General features: G+C 36.9%; 1 pseudogene; it reads right to left on the reverse strand.

The window, feature by feature from the left end:
- Positions 1–1,811: 1,811 nt before the first annotated feature.
- LOC110210726 (NXPE family member 1-like) overlaps positions 1,812–13,977 on the reverse strand; it is a 151,029-nt pseudogene continuing 138,863 nt past the window's right edge.

Raw genomic sequence — 13,977 nt, forward strand, 5'->3', positions numbered from 1 at the left:
ATGTGACTTCCCTTTTGAAAAAAGTCTTGTAATAAAGGCGTATTGCTTTTAGGGTCACTGGCTGGACTGCCTCTTCTGTGAAATTCTATAATTCCAAAGCAGCTGAAATGACTAGGACACTTCCACAATACAGATTAAGAATAACAACAAAAAAAAAACTTAAACAATAATTAATAAAACAATTCCCTTCACCCTATTCCAAAAGAAGCAAAGCCACAAAACTGATAAAGTCATGAGATTTGTTAGTGAAGAAGTTGTTGAGAGATACCAGCATAAAAACATCCTAGAAGCAGATATAAGGAATGAAGAATGTGCTGACTCTTCCTCTTGGCCCCAAATTCAGAAAACCTGAATATAGTATAGGAGGAAATGGATGGATGGAGGGTTGCCCCACCCTCCAGCTCTATAATTCTGCATAATGGAACTGAAAAAAAGAAACCCAGAAAGTTTTGAGGTTGGCTGGAGGGATCCCTTAGCTTCTGTGGGAACATGAGCATATTCACAATAACTATCCCCAACACTTAGCACAGTGTCCAGCACATAGTAGCCACTTAACAAATGCTTATTAACTCATTTACTCCTGCAGGTGCTGAGTAGAATGAATTTTCTTATTGGAGGAGTTTGTAGAACAAACTAGTACCAAAGAAGTATTAATGTTTCCTCTACTTGGCCTCTTCTATGTAAAAATTGGTGCTGGGTTCAAATTGTTGATGGCAACAGTAGTTAGCTCTTTAATCAATTAATAATCAAACATTTATTTATTTATTTATTTTGGGGTTTGTTTTTGTTTTTTTGGCTAGGCAATGGGGTTAAGTGACTTGCCCAGGGTCATACAGCTAGTTAAGTGTTATGTGTCTGGGGCTGGATTTGAACTCAGGTCCTCCTGAATCCAGGGCTGGTGTTCTATCCACTGCGCCACCTAGCTGCCCCAATAATCAAATATTTATAAAGTACTTGCTAGGTATCATGCTAAGTCCTGGGGATAAAAAGAAACAAAAACAGCCCCTGCCTTCAAGGTACTTAGATTTTAATGGGGAAAGACAACATATGTAAATCAGAACATACAAGTATTTATACCAAATGGTTTCTAGATTCATGGGCATATTTGTTGCCTTTCTCTGTGTTGGAATTTGGAATACTGCTAAATATTTCTGTGCTTGAAAACTTTTCTACCTCTCATCATGTTGACCTAGAATAACAACTTTATACACACAGAGTTCTTTCCAAATGCAAATTGTCTTTCTTGCTTATATTTACAATGCTGAACCTAGAATCAGGAAGTTCTGAGTTCAAATCCAGCCTTGGATACTTATTAGCTGGGAGACCTTGGGAAAGACACATAACCTCTCTTGGCTTCAATTTCCTTATCTATAAAATGGAGGATAATGATATCACCTACATCCCAGAATTTTTATGGGTCAACTGAGATAATGTGAAGAGTGCTATAAACCTTAAAATTCTGTCTAAATGCAATTTTTTTTTATTATTATCATTATTATTATTATTATACTTATTTTCACTTCAGTGAAAACTAGAAATTATCTTTTTATGTTTTATACATTCAAAGGCTGCTATTATATATAGTTTTACATTCCAGGTCATGGCTTTCATAACTGTAATCTTTAAAATTGCAGTTCTTTAGAGGGAATGGAAGAACTGAGTAAACAAAAGATCATTTTGTATGATAAAAACCTTAAAGGGAAAAATTTCTTTGAAAATTGGTTTTCTAGTTAGCACTACTTCAAGCAAACTTAATACAATATGAAAGGAGATGTCAAAAAAGAGTGCTCCATGATGACATTCTGTATCCTTTAGCAGATATAGCTTAAAAACATGTTAATCTGATTTCCAATTACATGATCAGGTAGGTAGATATTATTACTTCCATATGCAGTGTTAATGTCCCAAGCATCAATAGCACCTACATTGAGATACTTGAAAATATCCTGTATGATAAAGTACTGAATGTAGCTATGAAAATCACCAAATCTCTAAATTGTAACGTGTACCTCCCTAGTATTTTCAATCCTCAAGATCACCCTGGTGTCTGAGCTCCTCAAGAAGAGTCACTCAATAGCTCTTTGGACATTGATGGCCCTTTGGATGAAGATGTCAATAGGGAAGGGTCTGAAGCGATGGCCCTGGGTTATGACAATGGCTTTGCTTCTGTCTCCTGCTATTCTGTCAAACTCATGGGCAATATTCTCTTTCATTGAGAAAAGTTTTTTGGTGATGAATGGGTATCCATGTTTTTCCATTGAATTTTAATATTTCTTTCTGCATCCAGAAGTACATGTTTTTTAAATGGTCCACTTCCATGATGATCAAAATATTTTAGTACCAATAGAAAATGAAATAGAAAATAAATCAACACATTTATTAGGTAATGGAAATAACTTTATCACCTTTGAAAGTGTGCCCAACTCATTAAACAGATGTTCAAGATCTCTACTGATTACAAAACTTTTCTTACCCATTAAAAGAAAAGCAATTACTCAGAAAATTTCAACTCAAAGGAAATTTAAATTTTTCATCAGATCAAGTGCAAAGAAAGAAAAATTCTCTAATATCTAGAATCATAGAATTCAAAGCCAGAAGACACCTTAGAGATCATCTACTCAGCCCCAGCCACCATGAGGAAATGTGCTCCTTTATTGCTAACCATGTATTGTTCCTAAAGTATAAAAAGGAAAGATCAACCAAGAGAGAATAACAATCTCATTTTTATGAATAACGTGAAATTGTATCTGAATTTTGAAAATATTATAAAAGTGATACATATTTTTCACAAATTTGGCAAAATGATATATTCATTGATATAATGTTGAATCTCCCAGAAGGTAAATAAGTTTTCCTCTTTTTTTTTAACATTTTTTTTTTAGGCAATTGGGATTAAGTGACTTGCCCAGGGTCACACAGCTAGTAAGTGTCAAGTGTTTGATCTGAGGCCAGATTTGAACTCAGGTCCTCCTGGCTTTAGGGCCAGTGCTCTATGCGCCACCTAGCTGCCCTAAGTTTTCCTCTTAAACAGCTATTTATTTTATTCATGTTATTTAATTGAGTCAGTTTACAAAATGCTGTACTCCATTCACCACGTAAAACATAGCCACTGGGAACAGGGGACTTCCTTCCAATCTAACATTTCTCTTTCACAGGGTCACTTTCTGATGAAAAGAGACAGTTGTGCTGAGTGATTGCATCATTACGCACTCTTCCTCTATGTTACCAGTACTGGCATATTGACTTACACTCATCCCACACTGGGAACACAGGGTTTGCAACATAGTCTAGGCACTGCCTCTAAAATAATGCTTTTGGCCTCTTAAGACCCATCTGAATGTGGTCCTTCCCATGTGAAGATGATGCCACAAATCCTGTCTCAGACCATCTGCTTTGATATTTTTTCTGTTGTATTTCCCCACAACTGTCCTGTAAAGTTCATGAAGTTGGATTGATGTTTGTTTTGTTTTAAATTCAGGGTTTCTTATGCTGTCTTTGATAAAAGTTTGGTTAATTTCCTTTATTCAGATAAGAGCAAGGCTTGCCTAGTCTTTCCCAGTGTGTATGTTGGCTCTTCTTCATTTTTCAATGCTACTAATTTAGGTCATCGTGTGAAATTGGGATGAATTTGCTCTGATATACCTTTACTCTCTTTCACAGTAGTATTTTTTATGACCCACAGCTATTATATCTCAAGTTGTAGAACACAGCAAAGCCATCTGACCCCTAGTGGCCAGATTTTTAGGTTTCTGAAGTTGACAGTCATGACACTGACATTAGTAGAATATTACTGCATCCAACTGAGCTAACCACAAAGCAGAACTGAAATAAAATCGTAACTGGCCTAGTGCTTGTGGGGAGTATATGATTTTCTCTTTTTCCCTCCATCACTGGCCTTTCCTTAGACACATGAGACATCCATGATGTCTAACTGGAAATATAAATTAGGACACTAAAATCTTTAGGAGAGAAAATAAATGGAGAGAAAAAGAGAAGTCAAAAAAAGTTAATCTTTCAGTTTTTCAAATAATATAAGGCTAAGGCAACTGGTTATGATGAAGAAAGTTGTGATGAGATGCATTCTATTACAGCGTTAATTCTTTTTTTTTTAAAAAATCTAAATACAGGCTATGTTAGCAGTAGCTGAAGAAAGTGTTTAGAGATGAGAAAAACAAAAAATCAGAAAAAGACAGTTCTAGTATTGTACTATACTTCCTGATTCATGCATTTTCAAATATTCAGAATGGTCCCCTAACCTGACAATGAAAGTCAGAGATGATTCACAATGGATTGCCTCCATTGGAATATATAGTCCTTTAGGGCAGGACTTGTTTTTGCCTTTCTCTTATCCCCATTGCTTAGTGGAGCGCCTAGGACACAATGAGAACTTAATAAATGCTTTTTGACTGTCAGTGGATCTCATCTGCCTCAAAATTGTTACACCTGGCATCTAGACTTTGGAAACAACATAGAAGTAAAGAGAATTGGCTAGCTTGTAAATTTTGCAGTTATGTTGATATACGAGGTTAATGTAAAAAGAAAAAAAAATCAGAGCAGTGAGTGGATCCTTACATCACTAGAAGAAAAAAAAAGCAACAGTCACAAAAACTCTACACAAAAATCAAGAGTTTAGATGACAATTCCAAAATTAAAATAGAAAACTCTTTTCAGTAACTTGTCAGATGAGTTGGTATGAGATGGTACATGTGAATCCAATATGACAAAAGTCAAACTCTAGAGAGATGATGGCATCATAGAATCACAAGGAGTATGTCCCAGGTGTGTCCATAGTCTATGTACTTCTATGATCACAGGCTTAGGTGGTTTCATCAAAGGAGGAACAGGAAACCAGTCAGCAGACGGAACTTTCTCACTGTGATGCTAAGCACCTTCCCCCCCCAAAAGATTTCACAAAGCACAAGTGTACAGATGTTTGGATGGGAATAGGTTATATTTCAATCTTGTACAGTTTTAATGGAGTTGACTGAAATGACAAATATTCAGGCTGTAATTCTACCATGTAGATATGAATAAAACAGAATGAAGACTGGTTTAAATTTCTAAATTTATAGAATCACAAAATCTGAGTTAGGAGTGATCACAGAGTTCATCAAATCCAACCTATGCCTCAGGAGGAACAGCTTCCATAAAATTCAATGTAAGTGGTCGCTCAGAGCCCATTTGATATTTTCAATAAAAGAACCCATTTATCTCCCAGGAAACCTGTTCTAGTTTGGGCCATATTTAATAGCAAGGAAATGCTTCCTTACATCAAGCAAAATTTATCTCTCTACCACTTGCACCCTTGCTTGTAGTTCTGTCCTGTAACACCAGGCTGAACAATTTAATCTATCTTCTTTATGATATATCTTCAAATAATTGAAGATGGCTATCATGTCTCTCTTACGTATTCTCTTGTCCAGTCTATATTACATGCCATGGAAAAAGCATTAGATTTAGGATCCGAGGTCCTATGTTAGAATCTTGATTCTGATACTACTTCTGTAACCTTGGACAAGTCATTCAATCTCTCTGGGCCTGCCTCAGTCTCATCTATAAAATGAGAGGGCTGGATTTGATCAATCTATCAATCAATCAGAAAGTGTTCATTAAGTACTTACTATGTTCCAGGCACTGTACTAAATACAAGGGATAATACAAAATTATAAAGGAAGGCCAAAACACTCTCTTAGTCCTCATAAAACTCAAAATCCCAAAGGAAAGACAACATATAAATAAATATGTACATGCAAGATATATGCTGAGAATATGAAATGTAGTCTTAAAGAAAAGGGCAACTTTCTCTAAGGAGAGAAGGAAAAGTCTCCTGCAGAAGGTAAGATCTGAGCTGAGTCTTAAAGAAAAATAGGGAATCTAAGAGGAAGAAGTAAGGAATATTGAATAAGGATAATAATAATAATAACACTAAAACTAGTATTCATATAGCTCTTGAAGGTTTTGCAAAGCACTTTGCAAATATCTCACTGCATCCTTATAACACCCTGGGAGATAAATACTATTATTACCCCCATTTTACAGATAAGGAAACCAAGTCAGACAAAGATTTGTATTATTTGCCCAGAGTCACACAGTTCATGTCAGAGGTAAAATTTGAACTCAGATGTTCCTGAATTTAGTTCCAGCTCTCTATCTACTGTCTTGCACTGGAGACAGCCAATGCAAAGGCTTGAGTTAGGACATAGATTGTCATGGCAACCAGAACCAAATACAATGCCTTACATGTAGTTTGACCAGAAGACAAAAGCACTTTAAACTCATTTAGTCTCTATACTATGCTTCTATTAATGTCTAATCTTGGATTAGATTTTCTTTGTCTGCTATTTCCCATTTCAACTCTTATTAAGCTTAAATTTTGTTGAAACTCCTAGATTTTAAAAATAAACTGTGTGGTCATTAAGTCCTTATTCTATGATCAAGAAGTCTATTTTTTTTTAACCCAAACATGAGAGTTATTGAAGAGCCCCCTTCTAATCTTACCTCCTCAGTTTGCCTCTCTCCTATTGTGGGTTGGGTCCCCAGAGGACAATTATTGACTTAGGTTCAAGGTACTCTGTGAAACCCCACTCTTGAGCCCCCAGGTGTGTTTAGCATTAATAGTCAGTCACTAGACACAATGAGCTAATGGCAAAAGTATTACAAGCAGGCTACATAAGAACTGTTATGAACACTGCCCTTCCCATAAACACACAGGGCAATCACGGTAAGAATCGGAACATACACCTAATACAATGGTAGTAAGGTACATACATAGGGAATACTTGAAGCCAAGGCAACTCATGTGTCTCACACTGCAGGCTGATGTCCTCTCTTATCTCACAGTATTCTCCCATGACCACCACCAGGTATACTTCACTGGTGGGCAGCTTACTCAACCTGGGTCCACGGGCCCATTCCTCTTTTCAGCTACCACTCTTGAGGACTAGGGCTAATTTTCTCTTGGCTCTCTTCTCTTCTAACTGAGGTCACTCTCCTAATTGTTTCAACTATTTGGACTTGTTCTTTGCTGAATATGATGCCTCCTACCAGGCAATTGGCCACATTTCAAAACACTATGGATGATGAGTTATTATCAGAATGGAGGAGAGGGGGAAGGGAGAATGATAGAGAAATCCCCTCTCATGAGTTGGGTTCTTCCTTCACAATTGGCTATCGTTCAAACTGCCAGGAGTAAGCTTGAAGCTGTTTCCTACCTCAGCTATGTATGCCCTAGATAGTATGTCATACTTCTTAAGACTACCAGAAACGAGGTTTATCAAATATAAGAGTTGGAAGGAACCTCAGTGGCTATCTAGCTCAACCCATAAACAAAAGAAATACCTACTATGATATATCTGTGGTCATCTAGCCTCTGCATGAAGATCTCCAAGGAGCGGACATCCAATTTCTCTCTTCAAGGCAGCCCATTCCACTTTTGGGCAATGGTATTTGTTAGGATGTTTTTCCCCCTTTTCTTGATACCAAACTTAAATCTGCCTTTTCGCCCCTTCAACCTATTTCTTTTGCTTTTGCCCTCTGGGTCCAAAAAGAACAAGGCTAAGCCCTCCTCCACACATCCTTCAGTTGTTCTAGTCATGTCTGACTCCTGATGACCTCATTTGGAATTTTCTTGGCTAAGATATTAGAGAAGTTTGCCATTTTCTTCTCCAGCTCATTTTATAGTTGAAGGAACTGAGGCAAACAGGGCTAAGTGACTTGCCCAGGGCCACACAGCTACTAAGTGTCTGAGGCCAGATTTGAGCTCATGAAGATGATTCTTCCTGACTCCAAGCCCAGTGCTCTATGCACTGCACCACCTACCTGCCCCAACATGACAGACCTTTACACACTTGAATACAATTATTATACATCTTCTATAAGCTAAACATCCCTGATTCCTTTAAGTGATCCTTGGTTGACAAGAACTCAAGGTCCTTCATAATTCTCTTGCCATCTGCACCTCCATTGTACTCTTCTGAATACCCTCCAACGTGGTGGCAGAAAGACTTAGATACCATTTTGTTTTTTGTTTTTTGGTTGGGCAATGGGGGTTAAGTGACTTGTCCAGGGTCACAGCTAGTAAGTGTTATGTGACTGAGGGTGGATTTGAACTGAGGTCCTCCTGAATCCAGGGCCGGTGCTCTATCCACTGTGTCACTAGCTGCCCCTACTTAGATACCATTTAGACACAAGTAGCTCTGCCTTGGAAACTGGCTTCTACTCAATGCAAAGCAAGAAGGCACATACTCCTTGATTATTCTTTTACTTTAAAAAAAAAACTTTCTGTTTAAAAAAACCTTATTCTTGCTGGTTGGCTACTGAAACAGATAGTTTTATTTTTGGAAATGTAGATTAACCCACCTTCAAGGCCAATGCTAATAGAAGCTATCCACAAGTCCTTAGGTTATATATTAGCCTTCTTCAAACATTGAAAAGGGGAGCTGTTTTTTTTTTCACCTAAATGAGTCTTTCCAGAGCCACAAGTGTCTGTTATCTTTTGTGTTCCTTTAACAAACTTCTACTGCCCTCCTGCAAGTAAGAAGTAATATTATCACAACACCAGCTTGTCAAGACCCTTCTAAATTATAGTGCCCAGAACTGAACAGTACTTCAAATGAGTCTGACAAGAGCAAAGTAGAGTGAGATGATCACTTCTCTATTCTTGGAAACTTTGCCTTTTTAATGCAGCCCATTTGGTTGCCACATTCCACTGTGATTCATATTGAGATTAGAATCCACCAAAACATATAATTTTCAAACTACCCTCTAACCATGTTTTTCCCCATCTTTTACTTTATAAAGTTGAGTTTTTGTACCCAAGTATAAGACATCCCTATAGAATTTCACCTAATTAGATACTGTTCGTTTCTCTAGTCTGTCATGTATTATTTCCTCTGTTTTACAGATGAGAAAACTTAGGCAAACAGAGGCTAAATAACTTGTCTAGGGTAACAGCTAGTAAGTGTCTGAGGCTGGATTTGAACTCAGACCTTCTTAACCCCAGGTCCTGCACTCTATCTGCTGCATCACTTGCTGCCTCTATGGATCTGACTCTGACAACCAGCATATTAACTATTCCTCTAATCTTTGTGTCATCCTTAAATATAATGAACATAGTGGCATTTGTATCTTTAGCAAAGCATGTGACAAAAAAATTTTAATCAGCATGGGATCAAGCACAGATCCCTAGAGTTCTCCTCTGGAACACCCCAACCTTTCATACCATTAGAAATGACTCTGAGTCTGATTGTCCAACCAGAATTAGATCCATCTAAATGGATTCTTGTCTACTCTGTATTTCTCCACTTCACTACAAGAATAGGGTGACAGACTTTATCAAAAACCTTGCCAAAATCTATGTAAACCATAGTCACAGTACTCCCCTTATTTATTAGTATAGTAATGCTAGTGGGGGAAAAAAGGAAATAAAGTTAGTCTGGTATAACCCATTCTTCATAAAGGAATGCTAGCTCTGTTATCACTGCTTCCATTACTAGTTGATTCCCAACCAATGATCTATTCTAGAATTTTCTCAAAAATTAATTTCAAGCTCATTGATCTATAGTTTACAAATTCTGTCCTTTCTCTCATTTGAAAATCAGGACATCATTTACCCTAATTTAACTTTATTAAATTCAGACCTTTGGTCTAGATTGTCAATATCTTTTGAATTCTAACTCTATTATTCTAGTGTGTTAGCCATTCCTCCCAGTTACTTGTAATCTAAAATTCTGGCAAGCATACCATCTATGCCTATGTGCAAATCATTGATTTAAAAAAAATGAGCAGCACAGAATGGCAGCAACATAGAGAGAAAATACTGCTGGATTGGAATGAGAAGAGAGTTGAATTTTAATTTCCAACTTCAATTTTAATTAAATTCCAATTTTAACTTTGCACTTACTGCATGACCAATGCAAATTGCTTAATGTCTCTAAATCCATTTCCTAATTTTCAAAGTGACAATAATAATATCTAGTACTCTTACATGCCTTATACAGTTGTTATGAGAATCATAGAGATAGTTTATATAAAACTTTGCAAACCCTCAACTCCTAAATAATTAGCAACTCTTCGCCACATTGTAGGCTGCACTGGTGTGTGAGATCATCTGGTCTAGCTGCTCCCTGATTTTGGTTATTCTCAGATCAGTTTCTGTGAATGGCACAGCTGTAGTGAGTGATACTTTAGGGCATGAGGAGTTCTTGGAAATGTCCTAGTGATGTAAGGAGATAGGAAGCTTCAATGAAGGCCCAAACTGAAAAAACAAACAAACAAACCAAGAAACATATGACACTATATACTGACCTCACAAGCTGTTAGTGAGCTTGTACTATGATGAATTCTGTGTTCAGATTATTGCACTTGCTGTAAAATGTGATCTTTATAATGGTCTGTCCTGCTTAATTGGTTTTCTATTTTTCCTTGTTATAAGAGAAGGATGTGTGTATTTGTGTGTAGGAACACGTATGAGAAGATTTAAAAGTGAGAGAGAGATTCCAAAATCATCCATAAAACGTTAAAAAGAAAGTAAAAAGGAAAGAAATGGGAAGAAGAAGATAGTGGCACTGTGATTTAGTGGAAGGAACAGTAGATTAGAACAGTTCTTGTTTTTCAATCTTACCTTTAGTACTTTCCACTTATCTGTGTGACCTCTTTGAGTCCCATTTGTACAATGGGGTGGTTTGATCAGACCATCCCTCAAATCACTTCCAATTCAAAATATATGTTTCTATAATGATAATAATAAAATGAGGAAAAGGGGGGGAGGAGAAGGAGGAGATGGAGGAAGAGGAGGAGGAGGACGTGGAAGAGAAGGAGGAGGAGGAAGAAAAGGGGAAGAGAAGAAAATAAAAAGGCAGCTGAAGTTGGGATATTGTGTTTCAACCAAAGTCATAACTGGGACAGAATGTTGTGTGTACAACCTTCACCTCCCCTCCTATTCTCAACCCCTAACTCCATCTATCAATGGTTTATCTAAATGGATTTAAGATACCTCTGTTTTTATTTAAGTAAAATTGTAGCAACAAGATGAGAAAATGGACCAGCTCTCCATATAGTATAAACCTTTCTAATATAAAAGCAAAAAAAATCATAGTTTATTCATGCCTCTCTATAGAGAGGCAAAGAAGTGGAGTTAGTTTCATCATAGATCTAGAGGCAAAAAAATATAATTTTTATGGTACACTTGGTCATCTCATGATGTATTGCCCATGGTAAGTATTAATTTTAGTTTACATACTAATATATGTTATAGAGTATGAAAAGGTAAATAAATTCTATGAAGAACTCAGTAAGACATGTTCCATATTAACTCAAAATATATTCTGATATTGATGACTTCAGTGTAAAAATGGGAATAGGTAAAGGCATAGAAAAAGTAAAAGAATCTGGTTCAGGAGCAAGAAATGAGAAAAAAAAAAACAACCTGACAACTCCCTGGAAGTTTCATGCCTAAATATTATAACTATTTTCTTTTGAAAAAGAAACAGAAAGTGCTGGGCATGGTGTGCACCAAGTAGTATAACAAAAAAAGGAAAATGATTATATGTTAGCAGACATGAAAATTTTTGTCCTTGGATTGAGAGTCATTCCTATATCAGTTTTCTGTGTACAGTTGGACCACCAACTTTGTCAGAACAAAGATGAAAATTGATACCAAGCTAGAAGAAAGAACAAGAACATGAAAGGGAAACAGATGGAATGGCATTAAAATAATTCCAAACAGACCTATTTAAGTTATTGGTGAAATATAGGAAGTGAAGGATAAAAGAAAAAATGACACCAACTAGTAATTTAACACTTGTGTATTCAGTCAGTCAACAAGCATTTATTGGAGCCAAGATAGAGGATTAGAGGCAACAACCCAGGCAAACTTTCCCAATATTTCCCTCTAAACAACTTTAAAATAGCACCTTATATTGAGGTTTAGAAGAGTAGAGCCAACAAAAGATCAAACATTTTTCTAGCCTAAGACAAAGAGGGATTCATGAGAAATCTGTGGTACCAGTGCAGGGGCCAGTCCAGATCAAAGGCAGGAGAAGCACCAGCAGCAGGCCTTGGAGGTGACTGCAACAGTGGTGGCAGCAGCTTCAAAAGGTCCCAGACCAGAGATGGTAAGGGAATTGTACAACTGGTCAGAAAGAGATGACAGCGTGTCATTTGCTGGCCCTGGATGCAGCTGTCACTGTTTGGCAGCTCTATCACCCATATGCAGCTGTGGGTAGCAGGTCTAGGGTGCAGAGGAGCACTAGCACTTGCAGCTACAGGAGAGTAGGGGACCTGGTCACAGGTCCATGACCAAGAGGAGTGCTGCAGAAGAACCGGGGCCCTTCCTGGATGAACACCAGAGCACAGACCAGGAGAATAGTGACCACATCTCTTACTGGGTTATATCCCCTTGGAAGTACTGGAAACATGTAGACTCAGAACTAACTCTGAAAACAGAAAAAGCCTGAGCCTTGGGACAGTTCCCAGTGTCCCCCCACCCCCGACCCCCATCCCTAGGTGAGCATAGCCCGATTGTAACATAAAGTTCAAAGTCAAGGAATGGACTGGGAAAATGAGCAAACGATGAAAAAAGAACTTCCCCATAAAAAGCTGCTATGGTGGCAAGGACCAAGGAGCAAATTAAATAGAAGACAACAAACAGCTACAAGGAAAAGCTCAAAGAAAAATGCTAACTGGATACAAACCCAACAAGAATCCCTATAAAAGGTAAAGGAAGAGATGAGCATGGTAGAGGAAGAATTGAAGAAAAGAAATGAGAGTGATGCAAGAAAATTATGAAAAAGAAAATTAGCAGCTTGGTAAGAGAGGCACAAAAATTCACTGGAAAAAAAAAGAAATCCTTAAAAAGCAAAATACACCAAATGGAAAAGGAGGTATAAAAATTCACTTTAAAAAAGCACTCCTACGGTCAGCTAGGTGGCACAGTGGATAGAGCACTGGCCTTGGAGTCAGGAGGACATGAGTTCAAATCCAGCCTCAGACACATAACACTCACTAGCTGTGTGACACTGTGCAAGTCACTTAACCCCAACTGCCTCACAAAAAAAAGCACTTTTAAAAAGCAGAGCTGGGCAAATAGAAAAAGAGGTATAAAAGCTCACTGAAGAAAACAATTCCTTAAAAACTAGAATTGGGCAAGTAGAAGCTAATCACTCCATGAAACATCAAGAGACAATAAAACAAAGTGAAAAGAATGGGAAAAAAAAAGAAAATATGAAATACCTCATCAGAAAAATAGCTGTCCTGAAAAATGGATCAAGAAGAAATAATTTAAGAATTATTGGACTACTTGAAAGCCATGATAAAAAAAAAAGAACCTAGACATAATATTTCAAGAAATTATCAAGGAAGAGTGTCCCCATATTTTAGATCCAGAGGGCATAATAGGTATTGAAAAAATCCCCCAATCACCTCCATAAAGAGATCTCAAAATGAAAATTCCCAGGAACTGTATAACCAAATTCCAGAGCCCCCATGTCAAGGAGAAAACATTATAAGCAGCCAGAAAGAAAGAATTCAAGTATTGTGGAGCCATAGTCAGGATGACACAAGATTTAGCAGATTCTACATTAAAGGAGAAGAAAGCTTGGAATATGATATTCTAGAAGGTAAAGGAGCTAGAATTACAACCAAGATTCACCTACCCAGCAAAATTGAATATAATCCTTCAGGAGAAAAAAAAATGGATTTTCAATGAAATGGAGGACTTTCAAGCATTCCTGATGAAAAGACTTCTAGTAGAATGGGATATAAACATATATGTGTATACATACATAAAAACATTCTAATTAAACATAAACACACAAACATATATAGATAATACATACATATATATATATATACACACACACATATATATATATATATATATATATATATATATATATATATATATATATATATACACACACACATACACATATGAGAACTCATGTTAGATGACCTCAATTTTCTTTGTAAAGCAAAAGG

Source organism: Phascolarctos cinereus, unplaced genomic scaffold, assembly GCF_003287225.1.
Source record: "Phascolarctos cinereus isolate Bilbo 61053 unplaced genomic scaffold, phaCin_HiC Scaffold_726;HRSCAF=1367, whole genome shotgun sequence".
NCBI lineage: Eukaryota > Metazoa > Chordata > Mammalia > Diprotodontia > Phascolarctidae > Phascolarctos > Phascolarctos cinereus.